General features: G+C 48.3%; 1 protein-coding gene and 1 long non-coding RNA gene across 3 annotated transcripts in view; one reads left to right on the top strand and one right to left on the bottom strand.

Annotated features, from left to right (window-relative positions):
- by (focal adhesion protein tensin) overlaps positions 1–23780 on the top strand; it is a 293064-nt gene that overhangs the window by 172397 nt on the left and 96887 nt on the right.
- Positions 1–23780, bottom strand: part of LOC146198103 (uncharacterized) — a 59806-nt gene that overhangs the window by 35105 nt on the left and 921 nt on the right. Inside the window, exons 2-3 of one of the 2 annotated variants that reach the window (XR_014704942.1) lie at positions 22738–22849; positions 20479–20697 (exon numbers count right to left, since the gene is read on the bottom strand). This is a non-coding gene — a long non-coding RNA (uncharacterized LOC146198103). The remainder of the gene's footprint in view (positions 1–20478; positions 20698–22737; positions 22850–23780) is intronic. The other variant, XR_014704943.1, reaches the window with a different exon arrangement.

Consider the following 23780-nt stretch of genomic DNA (forward strand, 5'->3'; position numbering starts at 1 on the left):
ACCGAACGAGGTCGAACGAGGGAGAGTAGCTTTTTCTTGCCTCATCGTTCTGAAGATAAACAAACAGACTGTAGAGCAAAACATCTCGGGAGCGGCCCTCGGGTCCGCTTTGTTGCTGCTTCGGTCGGCGCTGGCACTGCTCCCACGCGGCTCGATATCATCGGTCACCGCCTCGATAGCTGCACACTTGCGCTGCAGTTTGTCGTCCATCGCCCACTGCTCTTACCTGAACTCTCGCCCACCGAAGAGCGGCGACAGGGTGCGCCCCCTTCGCGATTCAGAACGTGCGGCCGAGGGAAGCTGCCAGGCTACGAGCATCTCCGAAGCGCGGTTATCGAGGAGTGTAGGGAGGCGATATCGCAAGCGAGCGGCAAAGAAAAAAAAAAAAAACAATGTGCCCGGAGTCATTTTCCCAGAGTTCTCATTGGAAAGGGCACTCAACGTACGTCGAGTGCTTAGGAAACGCATGCATACGTGGGTGATGTGTGTAGATGCGACGTTCCTTTATGTGAAAGTAAGCTGTCACGTTTCTCAGTGGGGCTCGCCTTGGACTGTGCGTAATGCGAAGCTGGCTGAGCAAATTTTGACTGGCTGCCACATGTACTGGTACGAACGTGGCATTTGTCGGGCGACGGCTGGGAGCCCCTCTGCGGCAACGCGAAGTGGGTGTGCCGCATGAATGTTCGGCCGTTTACAACTTTCTAGGGTTGGGGTGAATTACATCATGCATCATCAGTAAGTGCATTTTACTGAGGCAATTTTGCCGCAAGTTGCAGGGGCGCTACGCATTCATGAATAGGATATACTGCAAAAGTCCCACATGGATATGCAGCAGAAAAGTTATTCGTTTCACTGATTGAATTATTCGTGAAGAACAGTAAAGTCACTGTGCCGAAACGATGGTCAGAGGGCTCGACTATTCCCTCTCCTTTTTCACCAGGCTTATTCTAACTGCATGTCCATATCCACACCAACTTCCGTAAGTCGCTCATTTGAATAAAAAAATATATATATAAGTTGTGATTTTCCTGCTTCATTTGCCTGTCCATACACCCTGCCGGGAAGACTAATGATCGAAAGGGCGAAATCGTGATATTTCTTTTTCGGCTCCATTACTTTTATGCACTGTATTGCATTGCGAGAAGGCGTAACTGCGCCCCCCCCCCCCCCCCCCCCGCCTTTTTTTTTTTTTTTACCTTTAAGACAGTGGTTCTGCGCCTTGAGCACCCTGTAATTATCGATACACAGTGGTGGGCACGTTGCGTTCAGCCTTCAGGGAAGCCGCGTATCAATCGATCTCTCCGCCCGTCATTACTACTGCGTTTCGTCGAATCGACTGAAGGGAGGTGCGAGGTAGGATAGCGATTAATTCCGACGTGTAACGTTTTAATCCTGCACTCGTGCTCCCCCTCTTCGCGCAGCTGTCCAACATCGACCTGGCAACCATATGTCAACCCGTTGCTAATCTAAGTGACCTAATTGCTGCTCAAGACTCGCGGAAAACGGAATAAAACAAATCGGTAATTTCCAAGGGCAAGTGTATGTCGTACGAGCGAAGCTTTCTCCGGTAGCTAACGCTTCACGGAGCCGCCTCAAAAGCGGTCCTGCACGCGAGCAGCTAACTACTTGTTTACGCCTGTCAGCGCCCACAGCGCGCTCGCTCGTGCAAAATGGGCCATCGTATTCATCACGCGCGGTGCCAAGGGTTCTCCCGTAGGCGGGCGATGGTGACTGCAGCCTGCTCCCTCGCCAAGGCACCCGGGACGACAAAGCCTGCGCGTCGCACTCGGCTGGTTGGCCGTATACTTCGTCCGCATGCGGGCAAGCGCTATATATAACACCCCTGACTCCGGCGTCGGGCCGGCACGATAACGTGTCGTTGTGGCCGCAGCTGGGCTATTTCACGAGCCGGGGTTTTGTTTTCTCAACGCATTCCGACTAACTGCGTCCTCAGCGGAATCAATGACACGGTGCGCGGGCTCGCTTGGCATTCAAGCACGATCCCCGCTTTAGTATGACCCAATTGTTTTTCCATCACCCAGAAACGCGACTGTTGATTTAATGAATTCACTTGCGACATCGTGTACGAGAACAACTCGCGTGGTTCCATACTGAGTGCCCACTGACTTCACATTGTGGTTTTTATCGTGGCTCGCAATCCGATGACCTGACTAATTTGTCGTCACCGCTGTGCATCCTGGCTTCATTGCTGTATTCTGAAAGGACTGGCTGCACCAGAGGGCGTTTCGGTGCCGCAGAGTTTGTTCCTTCCGCTGACGAGTTTCCTGGATCGCAGGGAATTTCCTGGTCAGCCGTGGTCAAATGCTGAATCAGCGCTTTTGATAGACGATTTCAGAAGCTGACAGACTCACGCCGTTAAACCATACGGTACCTGTTGCAATTAAAAAGTATAAATCCTAAACAAAGGCTTCTGGACCAGTGCAATCTTTTTTTTTTTTTTTTCTAGTCGATTCAAGGAAGTGTCCATTTTCTTTCTGCTTGGCCAATTTTATTGGGACCAGAACAGTCGCGCACTTCCTAATAAGCTCTTGAAAGTCTGAGCACTTGACGCAACGAAGACGTTCGTTCCCAAGGTTTAGACAGTGAAAAGTAAACGAAGAACAAGGCCAGTTACTTCGCCTGCTTGAAGCGCCTAGCATAGGAGCCTCGCCTAACTGCTCGTCGAAAGTTATGCTCGCACGCAGGATGATCTTGGAGGTTTTGTGAGCACGGTGTACCTGTACTGCTTTATTTGAGTAAGCGCTAAAGCTTCAAAGAGAAGACCGCATAGGTGCCGTCCTGTATAATCCAAGACCACGATTAGGGTTCGCTTTTGTCATCAGTCTCATAATAGTTTCTTTGAGGCACATATACTCTTAAAAATAAACTGGTGCGAGTTGCAAAGGAATCTAGGAACCACAGTCATTATATACCTTTCCGCGACTGTTGCTAACATGCTACTAATTGTTTACTATACCCCAAGCACAGTGCAGGTAGTGACTGGAGTCATTGCTAACAAAGGTAGTTGATGCAGTAGCGATTACTAGTTACTAGAACTGAACTAGCAGCGGTTACTAGAACTAAAAAGGTGAACATGAATTTGTGAAATAATGTGGACAAGGCTCGCACCAAGACGGCAAAGCGGACATTTAAAATAAATATTAGCAACATGATCATACACGCTTGTATTTTTCATTTTTGCCATTTCAAGCGCGAAAAGGATTGACTTATCTTCTCTGAACTTGCGAATGTCACTGGCTCTAAAACAGGGTGTCATCATGTAGGGAATATAAGCTCGCTGAAAGTTGTTGTTCTGTGTGCGCGCGCAAAGCGATGGTACGCTTCGTAGTTCTTCTTGTCCGACTGATATATATGACCTGATCCGCGGTGTGCATGTGCTAATTAATTACGGGCTCTGTCAAAACATCTGCAACGTTAAGGACTGAGATACGAAGACATTCAGACAAAGTTTCGGCAACTTTTTGCGTTGCTTGGGTGCACGTCAAAAGCTAGTTTTTATTACTCGGCTTGCCTGGATAGGTTAGTTACAGGAGCTAGCTCTTTGAACTATAGTAACGGTTACTACCACTCCATATACTAACTGCACCTAGCAAGAATCTAGCAACATGTGTGACAAGCACCTACTTGGTTTTCTTTAGTAAGTAGCACGACTTTTTTTTTTTTTTTTTTTTTTTAAAAAAAAAGAGTGTATCCCCGTGTTTTGCTGCCGTCGTATTGGGCCTAGTAAAGATATTCGCACTCGAAAGAAAGGGACAAGAAGTACGTGATACATTTTCGTTGCTCTTCGCGATTTCTTACCATAGTGAAGCAGGCTAGACACCATTCCTCGTCAGCGAGAAGAAAGCATTGTCGGTCGCACAGCTTCCCCTTTATCGCTTCGGCACGTTTATTGCTTTGACTCCGGCTGAGATCGCGCCGCTTGGCTGCGGCAGACACCAAAACGTGGCTGTGGAAACGTAAATCAAACGGTCGCCGAGGCGCCCTCATAAGGGATAATTAACGAGGACTGCAGGAGGGGGAATGCACTGTCGTGCGCGTGACTTCTCACGGTCCATTAAGCCGCAGCTCATTCCGGGAAGCGTGCAGGCGCTGAGGACGTGCGGTGAGAGTCGGAGCAACTCATCCCTTCGGTTGTGAACGTAACGAGCTCGTCTCTGTCGGCCTGACGCCTCTCCGACCCTCCTCCACAAGTGGCACTCCGATTCGTATATACTTGTCAGGTGTTATGCCGTTGATGTCGAATGTATATGGACGTCAGCTTCTCCGAAACGACTGGTTTGGGTTCGGCGGGGCTCATTTTCTCACGAGCCGTCATGCTTGTCTAGTCGACCAGGCGCATCAACCCTGTATGGTTATTAAGCAGGCACGCCGCGTGGTTTAGTCGGAAGGACGCGCATCTCTGAGTAGCGCGGCAGCTCAAAGGAGATCTCGCAATGTATTCCGTGTCGTTCAACGTATCCTATGCCCGTGTAATACACTGCAGGCATGTCGTCACCCGCTCGCCTTCCCCGCGCTTGATAAATTCTTTGTTGCCGCTGCTGCTGCTCTTGTGTAAACTGCGTGCTGTTGGTGCCGCGTAATCACCTTCGTAGCGACAGCGAAGACCATTTTCTCGTAACGATCTTTCTCGAGTCCTTCTCGCGGCTTCGATGTCCGAGGCTTCGACGTTGCGCCCAGAGCGTGGCCTGCAGGCTGGTATGCCGCTGCTGGCGACGATCGAGGCTGCCAATATAGTCCTGTTTATCGCCTTTAGCAATTAAGTCCGCCCTGAACGTGTATTGCAGGAGAATGTTGCCGTCCGGCCCGCACCAGTGGTCCGCTGCATCTCGTTGTAATTGATTCTAGCGTGGCCGGAGGGCACAAACGAAGGGCGGGCGCCGTGCCTGTTCCTGTGCGACGGCTGATTCATAAGCGCTGAAAGCGGGCGCCGGTTTGTACACCGCAGACAGGACCCTTGTGCAAGCAGTGAACTCCCGATTTGGTTGCAGTTTTTTTCTTTATTTGTACGTCATATTAGCAGAACATAGCGAACAATACTTGTGGTGTGCAACTGTGTGCACTGAGTTTAAGAGATGCATAGCTACAACGAACGCTCGTGGAGTCGTTGCCTAAGTAACCATGGGACAACTGCTGGCGCTATTGGCGAATCTGACACCTGCGCTGCGATGCCAGATGCACGTGCCTTGCGAGCTTGTTTCTACTTATGCTCGTAGCTTGAATGCTATATGTGTAAAGCATGGTGAGGGGTATCGTGCATGTGTACGGACATTCTGCGCGTGTAATTGTGCGTCTGAGAGTATATAAATGTTTCTTTTTGCTCTCATTAATTAGTTCAGGTCTGAACAATCGACCTATCACATTTTGCTAGCGCAGAGCTGAGGTCGCCGCAGCCTGCAGCATCTTAATTAGCAGATCCCGACAGTCAAGTTTTTTTTTTTTTTTTCCCGCGCATCTTGAACGAGACAGCCTTTTTATTGATAGCACATGGAGCTTGTAGAGTAATTAATAATGAGCTGCCACTGCAAAAGCAAGTTTAAAAGTAATGCAGCCATCAAGAATAACAGGACTACAAGAGGTTGGACTGTCGCCTACAAGGGAGCAAGACCTGCACTTGTGGCTAATAGACAACCTTGAGCTCCGGTTTCTTGAAGAGAATAATCTACACGACTCTAAGTTAAAGACAGCCCCATTTTATGCCACTTGGAAAGTCTTCGAATACAAAAATAAAAAATAAGCCTTTTGCATGACAAATGTGTCGACCTATACAAAGCCCCGGCGTTCATTAGACACGCGAGTTATTCGAGTTATTGATGAATTCGCTCTTGCCCTACCATCTGATCTGTTGGCCGCGCTAGTTAACTAAGTTAGTAGAACGACTGCCCCGAAAAGGCGGTGGTTCCGCGTTCGATCTCCGGACCATGGGCGTATTTTTATTTGACTACGAAATTTCTGTGAATGCTGTATAGCTTTCCTTTGTAGCCGCATGGCTGCGCTTGGGTGGATGTCAATGAGTAATTACTCCCTTATTAGAAACTTCATGGTGCCGAGTGCAGAGGTATTCTTGCAACTTCACGTCTGCTATGACCGCTAGTTTCATACAAGTGGATACTCAGCTGTTTCAGGAGCATTGCGCTAAACGTGTGCCGTAGTCGAACTAGTGTGAGGCAACTGCAGGCCGTTCAATCGCTCATGCCGCATAAATATTCTCATATGCCCACAAGCTAGGAAATCACTATCGCGTACCTGAGTCTGCTCAGAACACTAAGACTTCAAACGCTGTTTCCAGAAATACCTGAAGACCTCTCTGCGACCGCGACGACAACCGGGGGCGAATTATTAGGCCATTCTTGAGGTCCATTGCCCACTTGCCCTGTGTACATTACTTTTTTTTTTTTTTTTTGTCGTAAAAATTGAGTTAAGCATAGTTCCCTATGCAAAATTTCTTGCTGCAAAAGGAGGATGGGGGTTGGGCGAGGGTTGACGAGCTTAAGAGTTATGAGGCCCAGAATACTTGTCACCTTCGAGAAATCTGACGCGTCGACGATGAAAAACAAGCTCACATTGGATGGCCTAGAAGCAAGCCAGGCTGGCTGTATTGCTTTGACAAACACTGGATTGATCTCGCTAACAAGAATGACGACGACCGTGACGACGGACCTGTAGCTAAACAGAAGCAGACGGAGAGAGAGACGCTGTGGAGTAACTGGTGAACTGCGTCAGTTGCAACACGACGCACAACGCGATGAGGCAGTCATTAGCCCTCGATCAGAGAAGAAACTGGCAAAGCATGACCATTTCGACTAAGAGCTCTATAATTGATGAGTGCGTCTGCGATAACTCACTCTGTTTGCTCATCGATTTTCATTCAAGGTTTTGCTCGCTTGTCGACTCTGCGTGCAATATGGTCTTGCTTATGTTTGTTCGAGAAACCCGCACATATGTTACAACTTAGATGGCCGCTGGTTGAAAAATTTACGTTCTCTTCCGCATACGTTTAGACTAGCCACAATAAAGTCATTTATTATGTAGCGGCGCTCCTAAGAACTTGCTCCTCTGGTTTGTCCTGATTCGTTGGGCAGAGTAATTAACTTTGCGTACCTTCAACAAACTAGCTGTAGTCGTCCGACCTGGAAGCTCGTTAGTCTTCCGTCTTGTTTTTGCATTTCAATGGTAAAGTTATTTTCGTGGCTACTGGCTCGTGTGTGTCTGTCGTGTTTTCTTGACTTCGTTCTCTGCTTCTTGAGCGGTAGCGATTATAAGCATATACGTCGTCAATGCTACCTCAGCGATGCTCAGACGACGGTTTCTTTGGAGGATTGAGAGGCAGTTGGCGAAGCGTCGTAAGCTAGTTAACCGGTGCGCTAAACTCTGAGAAGACGAGCCTTTTTCTTTTCATTCGCAATGACAACAAAAAAGCTAAGATGGCTTTCGCGTAGGGTCGCTGGCCAGCCAGTCCAAATAAACAGCCCCGAAAACAGTATAGACTTCACCTCTTGGAGGGCATTCACTTTACGGTGGATGTCATTAATCTAAGCTCCAATGAGAGGCGGATGTGCCAGAAGCGAAACGCTGTGAAAGGGGGACCCCCTGGATATAACCGTTCTTGCGATGGTATTAAATACACTCCTCACTTCGTGTTACTTTCGCTCTCTCGGAAGAGGCCGGACGTAGCCGTTTTCCGAGCCGCGGGAAGGAGCCGAAAATTAAGAGGACGGCGCTGCCAATTAAGTCAACAAGCTCGGTACCGCCGGAGGCTGTGGCGTTTCGCCTCCGGCGCCGAGACATCCAAGGTCGTTTTCATTTTAGTATGCCGTCCCTTCATCCCCCATATACAGCGCCGTCTGTGGATAACGGGGAGAGTTCGTTGCCCTGTGATGTATTGGCGCTTTTTTTATATTTGTGATTCTTTTTCTATGACAATTAGGCTAACTAAGCTACTTTTGCTCCCATTGCATCGGTTACATCTGTATGTAATGATGTGAACACGGCACTCGCATGACCGTGCCGTGCCGCTGAGTGATATCGCGCCTTGTGGATGCATTAAGAGTCTTCTGACCGTGTAAACTGGCATGCAAAGCGAAAAGAAGTTTTGTGAAGAAATGCCTCGCACACGGAGACAGCGCATTCCTTTAATAATGTAAACGTCCCTGGGGCTGAGTTGTCTCTGCGTCAGTTTTGCCGCAGTAATTTCTGGTTTGGTCTGGTTCGGTTTGTGGGGTTTAACGTCCCAAAGCGACTCAGGCTATGAGAGACGCCGTAGTGGAGGACTCCGGAAATTTCGACCACCTGGGGTTCTTTAACGTGCACTGACATCGCACAGCACACGGGCGCCTTGCTTTTCGCCTCCATCGAAAAGCGGCCGCCGAGGCCGGGATTCGATCCCGCGTCTGTAGAACATATGGACAAGAGGCGCAGTTGGCGTGGCTTTAAAGGAGCAAGTTAGAAATCTTTCATGCTGGCACGATTTCTCTTGACGTTTTGCTTGTACTGATGGAGCACCTACGTTTGTGCATTCTTATTTGACATTTATGTCTACTTCTCTCTCCCTGTTAATACAGCACGCAAGACAACTTGAAAGGAATTAGACTGGGCGTCCGCAGTGCTTGCGATATACGCGCTTCCATTCTTGGCGACCGCTATTTTCACACCGCGGGTTTTTTTCCCTTAACCAAAGGAATCCACTCCATGGGCGTATATAGTAAATCGCAAGGCGTAGTTTCGTATTCACGATTGCGTACGATCGTCCTTTTAGAATATGTGCATCACGTATACCGCGTGTTCCTAGTGCCATAAGCACGTATGGACTGGTTGCCATTGTGTTTTGCAACCGTCCTTTCACTTAAGGCTAGCTTCGTGAGCATAATTTAAATCCAGATTCTCGTATCCGTGAACGGTACTTCTCGCAATGGATATGAATGGCCGGAGCAGTAGCCGTATGCACTACAAGTTTCATAAATTATCGTACTTGTTCATTTTATGTCCTGTCAGCCTTTGACAAATCTCCAAGTGCCCACTTTAAACAGTACGGAGAAAGAAGCGTTTTGAGTTATAATAGAAAGAGCCGCCGTTATCTCTTTTCCAGAAAGCTGGTGTCGAAACCGAATTGGTTTCTTCAACAGCAGCGTTCAGAATTCTCTTCAGCGCTGAACAGTATTCATTCATTCATTTTTTTTTTTTCTGGCACCATTTCTAAACTCCGAGGATCTGCTTCAGGTACTTAGTGTGCGGACTCATAATGTGCATTAGAATTTCCCCGGTTCTCTGTTTTAAAGTGGCCTCTTCCGTTTTTTTTTTTTTTTTTTTTTTTTTTTTTTTTTTTGTTATTTAGCTTGACTTCACTACGCGTCCTGTTTTATAGAGTCATGCAGGCGCTACGGACCTTTTGAAACAATGTTTTTTTTTTTATATATAAGTGGCATATATGTGTCGTGACTTATGCTGTTTCCGAAGGCTTATGGTGCGTCATGGGGGATTTTCCTTGTACTACATTTCATCAGTTTTTTTTTTTTCAAGAAGAGAGAGAGAGACGCAGCGCAAAAGGAGAAGGTTGGTCGAAGAGTTGAAGGTCATGTTAAGTGCTTAATTTGCGCTCTTAAATAAAATGTCTTTTTTTTTTTTTTGCTCTCTCTCTCTCTGTATCTCATTGGCAGTTGCGTTGGACTTGTCAGTGTTATTTTGTTCATAGGAGGCGGCCAGCCCTGGAATACAAATTACATTCGCCCTTACGGCAGTGCACTTCCGTTTTGGAAGCGGCGCTCTTACAGGACATCCATCAATCCGTAGTCAGACGAAAATTTGCTGCTGCAGATTGTGTAGAATGTTTGTGTTAAACAATACGCAGTAAATCGTCGCTAGAATGCACGAGATATATGGATACCACGAACAACGATCCATCAAGAAATAACGGTATGGCAGCCAAGACTGTACAGCCGCCGCAAGCAGCTACTGGCACGCATCTTTGCCAAGCAGGGATGTGCGCCAAGATGTGCTCAAAGGCATTCCTTTAAAGTAGCGTATCAAAACAACGAAGCACGCAATCCCGTGAGTGCCACCGTGTCAGACGTTCGCACCATTGCCACTTGGGAAAAGGTGTCGGGATCAGGACTCCGAAAACGTCTTTCTTTAAGCGGCGATTATGAGCTTATTTGCTTGGCACCGCAGTGGGTGCCAGTGAATTTCATCGCCATGCACTCTTGAATGTGAATGCTTCTAGGTTAGCAATCTGGGTATAGCCTCGTTAATCTCCCTGAATTCCCGTTCGCCCCACTCTTGATCCACTTGTCTGAGCGAAGTAACTGCAACTGCACAAGCTTTTCGCAGAGCCAACGTTTTATCCTTCGTTTCTTGTATGACAGAGCTTCAAAACACTGTAGCGCAACTGAAGACGAAGACACAGGAACAGAAAAGAACACCACGCGCGCACACATTGTTTTCAACTCTAACGCTTCTCTTTTACCGAACGTTCGTCTGTACTTCAAAGGCAGTGTACTCAGGGCAGGTTAGACGCCGTACCGTAGCAACGGGCTTCTTTCTTTCTTTCTTTTTTTTTTCCGAAGCAGAACTGAACATCATGCATCGGTAAGGGCGTTATAATATATATCTACCGAGCTTAATTGATATTTCACGACCACATAAAAAGTTTGTTGTCCTTTGTTGTCCCTAAGCCCAAATCATCTTTGCGCATTCTTTGCTGGCCAACAGGGCTTTAGCTACAGCTGCTGAGAGCAAATATCTGAACTTCCCACACGTAAAGTACACCACTTTGCCAAACGTTTAGAGCTTAGGCCCGGTGTTCGCTTTTTAGCCCTATCGTGGTCACGCATCTCCAGAGTTTAGGTCCTGACATTGGTAGCGCTTCCAAACTTTTGACAAAGGCCGCACATTCCATAGCCCTTTTTCAATTACCTGGCGTCTTTTGTAAAATCACTGTACAATCAACATGCATGATGCATAACCCGTGGAGCGTGCAAACGAACCAGATTTGTCTCTGTATTTATCCGTTGTGTCTTTCGACGCCCCCTGCAGGAAAGGTTCACCGCTCGACTAATCGACTTCTTGTCCTTCGTGCCGTCTGAGTACGCAGTCGTCTTGATATCGTCAGCGCGTGCTATTTTCCTGCTGACGCCTTCAGTCGCACACATTTGCAAACTGTGCGGTGGGTGTCCCGCGGTTTCCTTAATCAGCAGCCACACGTACATGCATACAGTGACCTAAGACGGACGCATATACGTGTCTGCTGTGGGCCTCTGCCAGCGGTGAGAAGAAAACGAGGGCAAATGCGGTGCGAAAAGAACCGCGAGGTACAAAGAAAGGAACGAGGGAGAAGAAGAAGAAAGCGTCGTTCCTCGTGCGGCAGCGGCGTGAACACGTGCCTGGTTTGTTTATGTTTATTTATAAATACCGCAGTCCCAGCATTGCTCGGCATATGAACCCGTGAGAATGTTAGCAACGCGCTCGGGAGAGTTCCTTCGATTTCGATAATGTTTTAATTGTTTGCGCCTGACCTTCTCAAAGATTTCGCACATGTCTTTGGGCACACGATAGCGGGCGAGGGTGATGAATGCGTCATAGTGATGAAATTATAATTGAAAAGCAGAAAACAGTTCGTGTGAATGTATCGCGCAGCTAATATTCATGGACCGAACACACCCAGCCCAATTCAACACGGTGTTTTTTCTTGCTAAGACATGTCTTCCACGCCTGGACACATTGTATGGGCGACTTCTGAGGCTGTCACTTGTGACACATCGACGTCTATTCCCTCTTATTCATGCACACATAAATTGGGTTGAAATCGTTGCCCTTTCGTGGGAGGAGGAGGAGGTAAACTTTATTAAAGAAGAGGTCGTAGGCGCGGGGTGGGTTGGCGTTCCCGTCCCCGCGGTGGGCTCCTCTTCTAGGCCGGACGCCAGGTGGCCGACCGACGATGTCGTTCGGCGACCTCTTCGGCTCGCTCCGTGACTCGGAGTTGAACCTCCGGGTCGGCCCTTTCGTGGGGATCAGCGACTGTGGCTCGTGTTTAAACAGCCCGCGCTCCGCGCGCGGTTGGAGTAAGCGCCGAAAGAGGGCGCAGCATCCTCACGTTGCGGACGCTGGGTGAGACGCGGGAGAAGGTCGATCTGGGTGAGAACAGGGAGAGGAGATACTCGTTCTTTTGGTCTGTTTTGCTTTTTTCTTGATCCCGTCGCACCATCCCGGATGCAACACAACATAGCTGTCCTCCCCCCGTTCTCTGAGCGGAGGAAGGAAAGCAAGCATCTGGGATGGAAAGCGCACGTTCCTCAGGCTGCCGTCACTATTTCTTTTATCCCAACTTTTCCTTTTATATTTCTATCTTTATACAAAATTCTGTTTAATTTTTTTTTTTTTTTAAGGAGCAAATAAATGATAATTCACTCACAGCGTTACATTGCCAGAATGGTAATCTCATAGAGAGGGGCGACCATCGTCATCATCAGTCTGGCTGCACCCGCTGCAGAGCAAAGGCCTCTCCCATATCCTTCCCTGCCCGTGCAAACGAGCCGTGGGTCATGCGTAAGAGCGCTCCATAAGGTCATCACTGTACTGCTGCGCGCTGCCAGTTTTGCGCCAGGCATGCACGTCCGAATTTCCTTGGACAAACCACTGAGTAGCGCTGATTAAACTCTGTCTACAAATGAGCTTTCTTTTATTCGGCTTCAACAAAAATACCTACTAGTAGTGGTTTATTCATAAACAATTTGGCCGATTTTAGTGGCGGGATTCCTCCATTTCTTAAAGAAGCCGTACGCACCTAGCTCCGGACCGGTTTAAGCCCGCCACTTCAAGCCTGGGCCCAGCGCAGGCCCGCAACATCAAGGCCAAGCCCGGCCCGGGCCCGGAAAAAGATTTTCCGCCCCGGTGTGGCCCGGGCTTTCGGGCCGGCCCGACCCCGTGCAGTTTTCCATGAGTGGTACAAAAAGACGTCAACAGACTTTCAACTGGTTTATTTCAAAAGATGCGGCGCTTTTTTATGCAGAAAAGGATGATACGAAGAAATGAAGCAAGGGGCAGATAAAGTAAACGATTTTCATCCAAATAACTATCTTCACCTTCCTATCTATAATCTTCTGGACAATGACCCGAACCTTTCTCTTTCGCTATCTTCGAGGGCTACTGAAGGTGCTTCACCTTCCTATCTATAATCTTCTGGACAATGACCCGAACCTTTCTCTTTCGCTATCTTCGAGGGCTACTGAAGGTGCACTGAAGCAATTTTCTGTTCCAGCAGTCCTGGCCTTGAAGGCTTCGATAATTACTCGTTAAGTTTTTGTTTTTGTTTTTTTTCATGGCCTGGTATGATGGTGTCGTCATATGAAGCTTGCATGCTTCAGATTTTGTTTTACCGTGTCCTTGGGTGGCGGGGTCCTTATGATGGGGTTTCCATTTGCGATGGTGACAATGGGATGTCAGATTTCCTGGGTGCGTTATCTAACCACGCGAGCTGGCGTGTTAGTTCAGTCTGGTGTTGATGCGCCGTCCGGTTCGTGCTCGTGCGACACATTATGAATGTAGGGCAGAAGAATGGGCCGCACCTTTTTCCCAGAAGGTTCCTTCTTTTACGAGCTCTTTTTGGTGATTATTTGTAGCAGCTTATCTGCGACTAAGATAAATAAGACGTTCGGATAGTCGCTTACATACATCTCTATAACGGATCATGGAAATAACTCGACTTAATGACATCTGTTTGAAATCAAGAAGAAGAAATTGGCATGGTCAGTACATGTAGTGCGAAGAGAGGATAACCAATGGTCGCTAATGGCAACAAATTGGATTGAAGGGAAGGAGAGCGTGGCACGGGGTAGTAGAAAGTTGGTGGACGGACGAGGTCAAGAAGTTTACAGAGGACATGTGGGTGCAACTAGTACAGGACCGGGCTAATTGAAGGGGTATGGGAGGGGCCCTCGCCCTGCAGTGGGTATAGTCGGCCGATGATGATGATTTCTGCTTGTGTTTTAATTACTGCAAGCCTACAGCTAGAAAGCTGAGGATAATAAGATCTGGTGTGCAGAACTGACGCCTGCATTCCATCATTTGAGCAAGAAGCTAGTAATAAAGTATTCCGGGCTATACTTTTTAATTTCATCTAACACGTGTGCGTAATCGTTTCAGTGCTGGTAATGGTCGAAGGTGTACAGGTCACTACGGTGGCGGCCGTGTTGCAGCGTGCTACGCTCAAGTTTATTGGGTATACTCTCGGAGTGAGCCAGTTGTGACGCGGGAGATCCGTCTGCACAATGCATTCCTGCACAAATTTCTCTCCTGAAGCGAGTAGAGGAAAGGGAGGTTGCCTCCATCTCCCTTTATCTGTTAATTCGTTAACTCATTTTGGGAACTTGTGATCAATTAAGCAAGGCATATCTACAAATTAAATCTAGAACAATCTTTCTTTCTTCGCTGTAACCACTGTGTCGCCGAAACTGTGCAAAATATATTACTACAGGACTCGTTTGAAATATCAATGTTTTCGCATCGCTTCGTACCCTCGTTTTCGTATCCTCTGGACGTTTCTACAAAAGACAGTTCTGCCCTTTAGAAGCTGCCTCATAACTTTCTTGGGAATCGTATGGTCTCAGTATATCGCTGTGCACAGTTTTTATGCATAGTTTTGCTTTTCTGTCTCACAAACGTGTGTTAGCTTAGCGCGCGCAGCAGATTCGCAGAAAGACCTCCGTCTGCATTGTTTCCTTCATTTTTTTTTTTTTTTTTTTTCATTTCGCTAGAGCTAGCCGCAGTGGCTAGCGTTTATAACAAATGGGCCTCGTCAGTTTACCTGGCTAGCGCGTCAGCAGCAGCGGCAGACATAACATGTCGTGCAGTAGACGGAAGCTGGCATCAGCGGAAAACCACATTTTCTGTCTCTCCCTCTTTCACGCTTACGTGATTTTGCTCGTCTCCTCCGCTCCAGTGTAGGTGCGCGTGCTTGCCCTTCAGTTTGCCCATTTATAGAAGCAGGCCTCGCGACTGCGCTGACGAGACGGCCCGCCGTTGTGGACCAACTCGAGGTGCGTTGTAACTGCTGCGGGCACTGCTAACAACGCATTTGATTTGGAGCAATGGATTAATTAGTCACTGATATCTAGCCATTTGCAATGGACAATCCTCGCTTGCGCACATGAGGCTCACGAAAAACGTGAGCCTTAAACAGCAGCCTCGGCGTGTCTCAGCCAGGAAGAAAAAAAAAAAAATGTACGCATTCGCAAGTTCCTATAGCTGCGTCCTTGCACCGGCTCCGGCCGGGACGTCCCGTGATCAGTTTCTTTCTTTGTATCTTTCGCGCCATGTTTAATGATCTCCGCCATCAAGTAGACGTCCGAAGTTCTGCTCAAGGCGGCCCTTTCACGATGCCGCATCGTTCCCTCGGTGCCGCTTTCAATCCTTCGTCATGTCCCGCGGAGCGTATCATTCGAAGTCAGCTCGCGATCCAGTGCAGCCTGCCTGGACTCCGCCGACCTTTTCTTGCTCTGTCTGTAATGTCTGCGCAAATGAGCCTGCCGCAAGGCAACACGCGGTTACCTCTGACGGCGGGGAATCTTTCGCAACGGTTGTCAACAGCTACTTCTGCTGGGTGGCCTCGCTTGCGTGACAAGTACAGCCGAATCGAGAGGCTGTTCAGAATATTTTGCTTTCTTTTGTTATTATCACTACATTTAGGCGTTCTAGACACTGAAGCCCGTGAAGCATGCTACTTATAGCTGTCCCTATGGGCTGTTGTAACACCTGGGGGAAAAAAAAAGAACGAAGAAAAAGCGAGAGAGTGGTTGCAACCTGCAGTTCCAAAAGGCCGGATGACAGCCGTATAGGCAGTGCAGCAATTTTGATGATGCGAGCACGAGTAAAAGCGCGCGGCGTCGGTGGGAGTTATCCCCGCCATTCAACCTCAAGAGAGAAAGAAAACTGCTGAGGAGCGTGTACTAATCGTTTTGATTTTACTGATAAACGCAGTCAACGCTTACATGTGTATGGACGAGAGCCGGCATATAGGCAGCAGATATACAGTAGAGAGAGGCTTCAGAAAGCCAGAAGTCAGCACACAGGAAGCGCGGAAGTGGAAGAGCCAACAGCAAGCGCTAACAACATGCCTAGCTGCAGATGACACTCGTGGCAATTAAGACAAAAAATACAATTGATTTGCAAGCTACCAAGCCATCATACTAGTCACACTCATTATGTGTCACCATGGCCCACTTAAGCTGCGGTATATTTAGGTTTATATATTATTCATATATTTATTTAGATCGGGAAATCTTGCTGCGGCTGCATGCATGCTTACGCACTTACACCTTCGGTGTCTGCGCGCTGCTGGCTTGCAACCGTGCATGCTGACTAAATAATTAAGATGCTTATCAGGTGGAGCAGTAAAAGATGTTAGTCAGCGTTGTGCCTGTGCCATCGTCTGAACTTTTTGTGCACTTAGTAGGTTTTCCTTCCCTTCTTCCCATAGCGCGCGGCGGCAGCAGCTCCTTCCCGTGAATTTTCTCTTCGTCGTTGCTGCGGCATCAGCTCTCTGCACGGAGGACACACGGCGTGGTGAACGCAGCGATTTGTGGGATTATGCCTATAAAGGCGGCTTCGAAGATCGCAGACTGCGGAGCTTATAAACTTCCTCAGACAATTCGGGTTCGCCGAAATGCACAAGATATTGCGGCGGTAAAAAGGCGCCGCCGCCACCAAGCCGCATGTCTGCCAAAGGGCTGCCGATCTGTCCCACCAAGGGCCACCATGGTAGAAGAGCGGAGCCTACATCGGAGCTGTTGCGCCTCTGGCTGGAGCTTACGTCTGTAACTCACGTCTTAGGGCGCCGGCTTGGGACATAAATTGTGGGATATCTTTTCCTTCCCCGGTATGAAGTCGTAGGTTCTGGGGATCTCGGAGAGGCGCCGCACACGCCATGCTCAGTGTGTGTGTGTGTGTGTGTGTGTGTGTGTGTGTGTGTGTGTGTGTGTGTGTGTGTGTGTGTGTGTGTGTGTGTGTGTGTGTGTGTGTGTGTGTGTGTGTGTGTGTGTGTGTGTGTGTGTGTGTGTGTGTGTGTGTGTGTGTGTGTGTGTGTGTGTGTGTGTGTGTGTGTGTGTGTGTGTGTGTGTGTGTGTGTCATAGGAGGTTGGAAAGAAAAGTAACTGCGGTTGGCTGCAGCAAGTCACCACGACACAAAATATGTGCCGCGTCGCAAAACGTGAAGACAAATTGTGAAATACGTACGCTGGCGGGTATCAGTGCCCACGTTAATCAAAAGGTCCTCGCGCCGCTTAGTTGCGTCCGCACTGCGAAAACTGAATTCGTTCTTAGTGTTCTTCCTTTTTTTCGCTTTCGCCTCCACAATAAGCTGGTTAAGGAACATTTCTCACACGCCTAGCTACGGACATTTGGCCTACAGCGGAGAGGGAAAGAGATGCAACGGCTTTCATCGACGCTACGAGGGCGAACCGAGGTGGGGCCAAGTGCGAAAATGTGAGGCTGTGACTCATTGCTCACGAATCTCATTTTCAGCTTCAAAGGCCCAAAAAGTTGATGCCAAGACATTATGCAGAGACTCAACTATCAGCATTCATAGTCTTGTCTTTGGTACGCTTCACAGCAACCACGGAAACACCTGAGCCCAGCCTTTGTATAGATCGAATTCGCTGTTTTAAAGCTTTTCATTCGTTATGCATAGTTGCTGATTACTACAACATACTGAATATATCGTTGCGTCTCAAAGTGTATGGTGGAGGGTTTCAAAATTTATTCCACCCATCTGCAAACGCGCTTTTGGCAGCCTTGTTAGCTTCCCCAAACTTCTTGCTTAGACTTGTGAAAAGTCAATGGCATGTCCAAAACTCTCGAATCTAGCGCATAGCGAGTTGTTCGAAATTTGAGATTCTTTACGGCGATAGTTTATATAACGGTTGCTGCCGCTGCAGTGCAGTATGAGCGTAGCAATGCATTTGACTGCCAAGTGCATCGAGCTCTGCGCTTCGTTACATTTGGCAACTTTTACCCTATCTCTTTGCTGCACATCATGAGTCAAGCGAGTCACTGAATCTTTTCATGGTTTGCAGCTTATTTCTGTATCTGTAACGCGCCTTTAAATTGACTTTGACTTGTGAAGTTATTGAAGCACTGATATCCCAAACGCTGACTGCGTGCTAAAAAATTTCCATGTAGTGAATGGAAACACGTGTCTAAAAATTTTGGAATGTCGCTTAGTCGAAGTCAGTGCTGTGTCTGTGCTGTTTGTTTATTCACATCGCTGACATAAACAGTCAATTATACTGATGCATATTGATTTCTCTTGACTGTTTCAAAAGGCTCTGAACAATCCCTGAATGTCGAACGCTGCAAAATTGTCAGCATGCTACTCAAGACAAGGCCTACAGCGCGTGACTCGACTTTGTCAAAAAAAAAAAAAAAAAAGAAGTGTAGTTATTGCATAAGGTAACGAACACTGGGGAGGGGGATGCTTAGTCTTCGTCTCTAAGAATATGACTCGACAGCGATTAATGTCTGACGCCTTGCCTTGAGGATCCTCGTCCGCGCACACACACTTTGCGTCTGGCTTGATCGCTGATTTAAGTTAAATTCTGCCTCCGTTATCTCACACATGCTTATTATAGCACAAAGTAGTAAGCTACTACGTCATGTGAAAGGTCACCTGACGTAAACATAAAGCCCCGCTTTAATTAAACAAGCGTGCGGCCATGTCAGCTGCCAATTATCCACTTGTCAGAGGCATGCGTGCCCGTGATAATTTTTCGCTCATAATACTGGCACCCTGTTTACTGGAGAACGGGTTCTTTAATTAACACCTTCGCGTTAAAAAAGGAGTGTGAATCCGGCCTGTGCAGTGGATGAAGAATTAGGCTGCTTTAAGGTCGTGCACAGTGTGAGTTTTCATATTTGACGCAAAAGGCCAACAAATTAGCTGTGAGCCACGTTCGAGTGAATTCAAATACAGCTTCTCTATTTGTATCGCGATCTGACGCATTACATTTTTGCAACCTGGTGGTCACTTTCTTTCCAGCCGTATTTAATACGCTGCAGCCCGTCACAGTGGCTCTTGGTGCCAGTTTGCCAGGTGCTTTCGGTGGTTGGCTGATAAGAAACATACTTTTTTTTGCCTCGCTGGCGTTGCGTCGACAGCCGGCATGCAACGAACGTCTCCGGGCACTTTACTGCCTTTATGTCGTGTTGTCACTTCACAAAATCGAAACCACTGAAACAAAAGAAATCGGATGACACATGTCTTCGGGTGGCACTACGCTTCGTTGCTGTCACCTCGAATGGCCGCGTGTCGCGATCGTGTACTGATCAGAGCCAGGTGTATTTGCCTCCTTGTTTCACCGAGTAAGTCACTCGTCGACACTTGTGCTGTACATTAACCTTGCTCTTGGCGCATGATAGTCTTAGTTGCTTATGCGCCATAAAAACCAACACACCAAGCAACCAACTTGCGCTGTACATGCATACGCAGGAAGTTCCATTTTCTTCGGTAGAGTTATGCCGCGCTGCTTTCAGTCGCGACTCCATCAGTTGCAGATCTTGGTCCGTGTATAGACGGCACAACGCGTACAGCAAACACGGCAATATTAAAACGACAGCCCGTTCGGCACTGGGCGGTTCACCCAGCGCCTGTCTCGCCGCTGCGTCGCTGACGGCAAGCTTGCTCCCTTGCTTAGCGTAGCGCCGTCGGCTAGACAAAAGCAGGCGCGGAGCGAAGCACGGCACAAAAGGGCTGCCCAACAAACCGAAACGGCCCGAGGAGTCCTCCACGGGTGGGAGGGAGGCCGACGCCTTTTCTGCGGCGCGCAGTCCTGTTCTCCGTCGGCTGCGTGGTGACAGATTTACGACATGCCTGTCCCGCCGCGCTGTGTGTCTGACGAGGCAGCAGATTCCGCCGCTGCCACGCGTCGGGCTTCGCAGTTGTTGCCGGGGCTCCCATCGCGCCGAGTCTTCGTCGGGCCGTACTTCCGGGCACCCAACTTGAAATAGTAGACGATAGAGTTGCGAGTAGGAGCACCACTTTACCAGTAAAAGTGATTGCACTTTCTCCGTTGAGGTTTGTTGTATCGCTGTTCTCATCTTCCTTTCCTTTCGTTGATTTTTTTTCCCTTAAAATCTTGGCCGCGCGGCATGCAGCCTTCTCAGCGCACTGTGAACGAACGTGTGCCGAAGTGCGCGTAGAAAACTTCGATTCGCTTGGCGGAAAATAGTGGACATCGATGCATGTGATCCTTTACGCAGCTTTGAACATACAGGTGCTGTAACGCATTACAGAACCGTTAGAAGAACGCACACGCGTCAGGGTGCCTGACAGAGCACTAATGCAACCTACCGTGAGAAAACTCGCATTTTTGCAGTTCTTGCTGCCACGGCTTTCCCTTTTTATATGTATGTAGCTCTCTGCCAGGTAAATGCTTCGAATTTAGGTTGGAAAATCCGTAAGATGAACGTACAACTTACTCGCTGTCTTGAGATGATAATAGGCGTTTCTTCAGGTCTACGAGCCAGCTTTTCCCATTTATTCGGCCCTCCGAAAGGAGTATGTAGGCAGTAGCGGTGCGAACAGGCTGCTGGCGTATTACGTCAGAGACTGACAGTTTCTCCGCAGATAAATCAGTGCAGTCTTTTTTATCTGGTCCTTGTTGTTAGCCCTCCTAAGGATCCGTTCCTGGAACAGTGCTGGAAGAACCGCAGTATAAAGTGAAACCAATCACACACAAAAAGAAAATGACCCAGGCACGGAAAAAACTGCATGGAGCCACGTGTTAATGTTATTGGTTCTTGGCAATGGAGCAAGAGCAGCGCGATGCCATAGCTGAAACTCATTACCACTTCCTTCAAACAATCAAGTTTTTGAAAGGCTGTTGCTGAAAAGTTTGATGCTTGCTATGCGACGCATTAATTAGTTCGGTCTGTGCGGGAAGGGAGGACGTAAACTAGTTTCTAAGTATAGGAGACGGTAGAGAGAGAGAGAGAAAAAAAAAAAAAAGGAATTAGAAACACGCGTGACGCCCATGTCGAGACTCATCACGCCCTCGTGAAGAAGCGGACGCTATTCGAAGTATGCGGAAAAGACAGGGTTCAGCCCTCGCCGACGCATTCGGGACAGTGTGGGAACGGCGCCACCACGGACGCGATATACCCTCTCAATGACAACCACGTATACGGCCTGAAGCGTGTGTGCTTTCAGGAACATATTCAAATGCACTATATTGGTAGGTCTGTGGGTTATCGATAGACCCGCTCGTTCGTGTCGTTGGGCGTAGAAACGCGCTGTTTTTGTTGCCGTTCTTCGCTCGACTGCCTGCGAACATTTCCATACACTAAAACCAATCGTCTACGGTGACCTGTTTTGGCGAAGGTTAAGTTACCTGTTCGCCTGTGCTTACGAAATAAGCCCTCGAGGGCTCCCAACACCCACGATCATTTCGTTGTTTGTCTCGCTATTTTATGTTAATCTTCCGTTGGCATTTGTGTGAGATAAACAAAGAAATGAACAAAGGGGGACATAGCTTCGACGCGGAGGAACTTCATTTAAGTGGCGTCACAACGCAGAGAAGGACGGCAAGCTCGAAAGAAACTTTCGCAAGTTAAAACACCTGCAGTAGTAGCTGTCGACGAAGTGGTTATGCAAACCATCTAGTCTGCGAACCCTGTCCAATAAGAGAGCCACAACAGGCTGCAGCTCCCATCTGTGCACGCGCTAGATGTTTAGCTACAGACGCCCGCACACGGTGCGGCCCTACAGGAGGGCCGTAAGGGGGCTCGCAAAGACGAAGATGCAGCGGCAGTCGTCGCTGCGTGCGTCGCGTTCTTCGCTGTGCGGATTCCACTTGCGACCCCGCTCGCCGGTTGTGGCACCATGCGATACCGTCCTCGACAGCGCAGCGAGCGAACGGCCGAGAACGCGCCCATGCACCCGCACAGCACACACCACCTCTTCTCTTGAAATAAGCCCGCAGCGTCGGACATATTTTTGGAGGCGGTGGGGTCTTCTGGGCGTTCGAGCACTCCTGTCTTACACTCTTCGGTCGTCGCTTTTCTCGGTGGCCCCTTAGCGGCAGCCCCGGGCTGTCTCGTCCGCTCTTTGCCTCCGCACACTCCTAGTCTTCGCCTGCTTGTTGCTGCTGCTGCCGCTGTGTACCTTGGCGTTTTCGTGGTTGCTGTTGCTGCCGCCACTTGGAGCCGGTGCTGGCTCCCAGTCTGGCCGGCTGGCTGAGTTGCTTCGCGATGCGACGCTTTTAGCTCACTTCCGGAACGAGCGTTGATTCTCTCCAAACGACCCCAGACTCGAATCTCGTGTGAGCTCTGGCGAGACCGCGGACTTTCAGGTTAGCGGTGCCAACTTGTGCGCCCAGGCCGGATGTCACAGGCAGTTTTACGCTTGGCGTCGGCTTTGAATGTGGCGCCTGTTGGCTAAGAGGTTGTTAGCGAAAGGAGGGCGGGGACGGCGGCAAAAAAAAAAAAAAAAAAAAGGAAAGCAAACCAAGTGAAGAAGTAGGCATCTTGCCGAAGACGTCCGTCCCGTTATCGCATACCCATTCATTCATTCATTCATTCATTCATTCATTCATTCATTCATTCATTCATTCATTCATTCATTCATTCATTGTTCCTCTTCTTTGTGCTTGTAGTTTATGTTGATGAGTGAAATAAAATGCTTCTATGTGTGAAGCCAAGGCCACGAAAAAAAAAAAAAAGCTGCATTTTGGAACTTACCAACTTAACCTTCCTGAAAGCTGCAGGCAGGGAACCAGATACTGATGTCCGTGTTTTTCTTCAACGTCGCAACCAACGTGGGGAATCGACATCCGCAATGACTGCCGTGAGCCTAAGAAGCATGCGTAAGTGTATAAGTTACACAGTTACAGAACGGACTATTTTTGCGATATAGGCGCGTTAGGTCAGTGTTGCGGTGTGCATGCTTGATATTGATGCATTGTTCTTACCGACTCATCGCGGTATGAACACTTCACGAGCTACTATGGTTGAGGTGAACGGCTACAACAAGAAGCCGCCATGCAGAAGAACCTGAGGTCAAGTTTTCACAGCACTTGCTCTTTCCGAAAGTGGCTGACTCAGTAATTTCTTCAGATGGTGTGGTTCAGGTGTCTTCCTCTCGTGGCATTGATATGTTGCAAATTTGAAGGAGACAAAAAGAGTAGGTATGGAATGAACGGACAACGATACGCGTAAACATTTTCGTGCAATATGCTGGTTTGAAACCTGCGAGAGACCTTCGTTGCAGTATTCAGAGGTGTGCAGAAAGATTATGCCAAAACTGTTAGGGAAACTAATCGCTTACTAATTGGCTTTGTACGAGCTTCGTCACATATATTGCGGTACTCCTCAGTCTCCCGCTGCGAACGCTTTCATTCCCGCTGTGTTGCGTTAGTCTAGCTCAATAGCGTGCTGCATATTAGTATATGAAGACACCAGTTTTGTTTTCCTTTCCTTTTCAATATTTTCCTACACGTCAAAACATAATGGTATTATTCATGCCTTCGCTCTACAGACTCTCATTGGCTTTCCAGTTTAAACAGGATGTGCGCTTTCGTTCCTTGGTGTGTGGATAGCTTCGCGGAAACCGATGATATACGCCTCTGCACGAACAGTATTATCGTCCTGAAGTATATGGCCATTCGGTTCCATGGTATTCCGCTTCTTAGACTATTTACCTCGCCTTTCGTACAAGATCCGCTCTGAATGTTTTGAGAGATATGTCACGGCTTCCTTTCCTCTCCTTTCCTCAAATTTCTCGT

Source organism: Amblyomma maculatum, chromosome 2, assembly GCF_055883805.1.
Source record: "Amblyomma maculatum isolate TAMU_Amacu chromosome 2, ASM5588380v1, whole genome shotgun sequence".
Taxonomy (NCBI): domain Eukaryota; kingdom Metazoa; phylum Arthropoda; class Arachnida; order Ixodida; family Ixodidae; genus Amblyomma; species Amblyomma maculatum.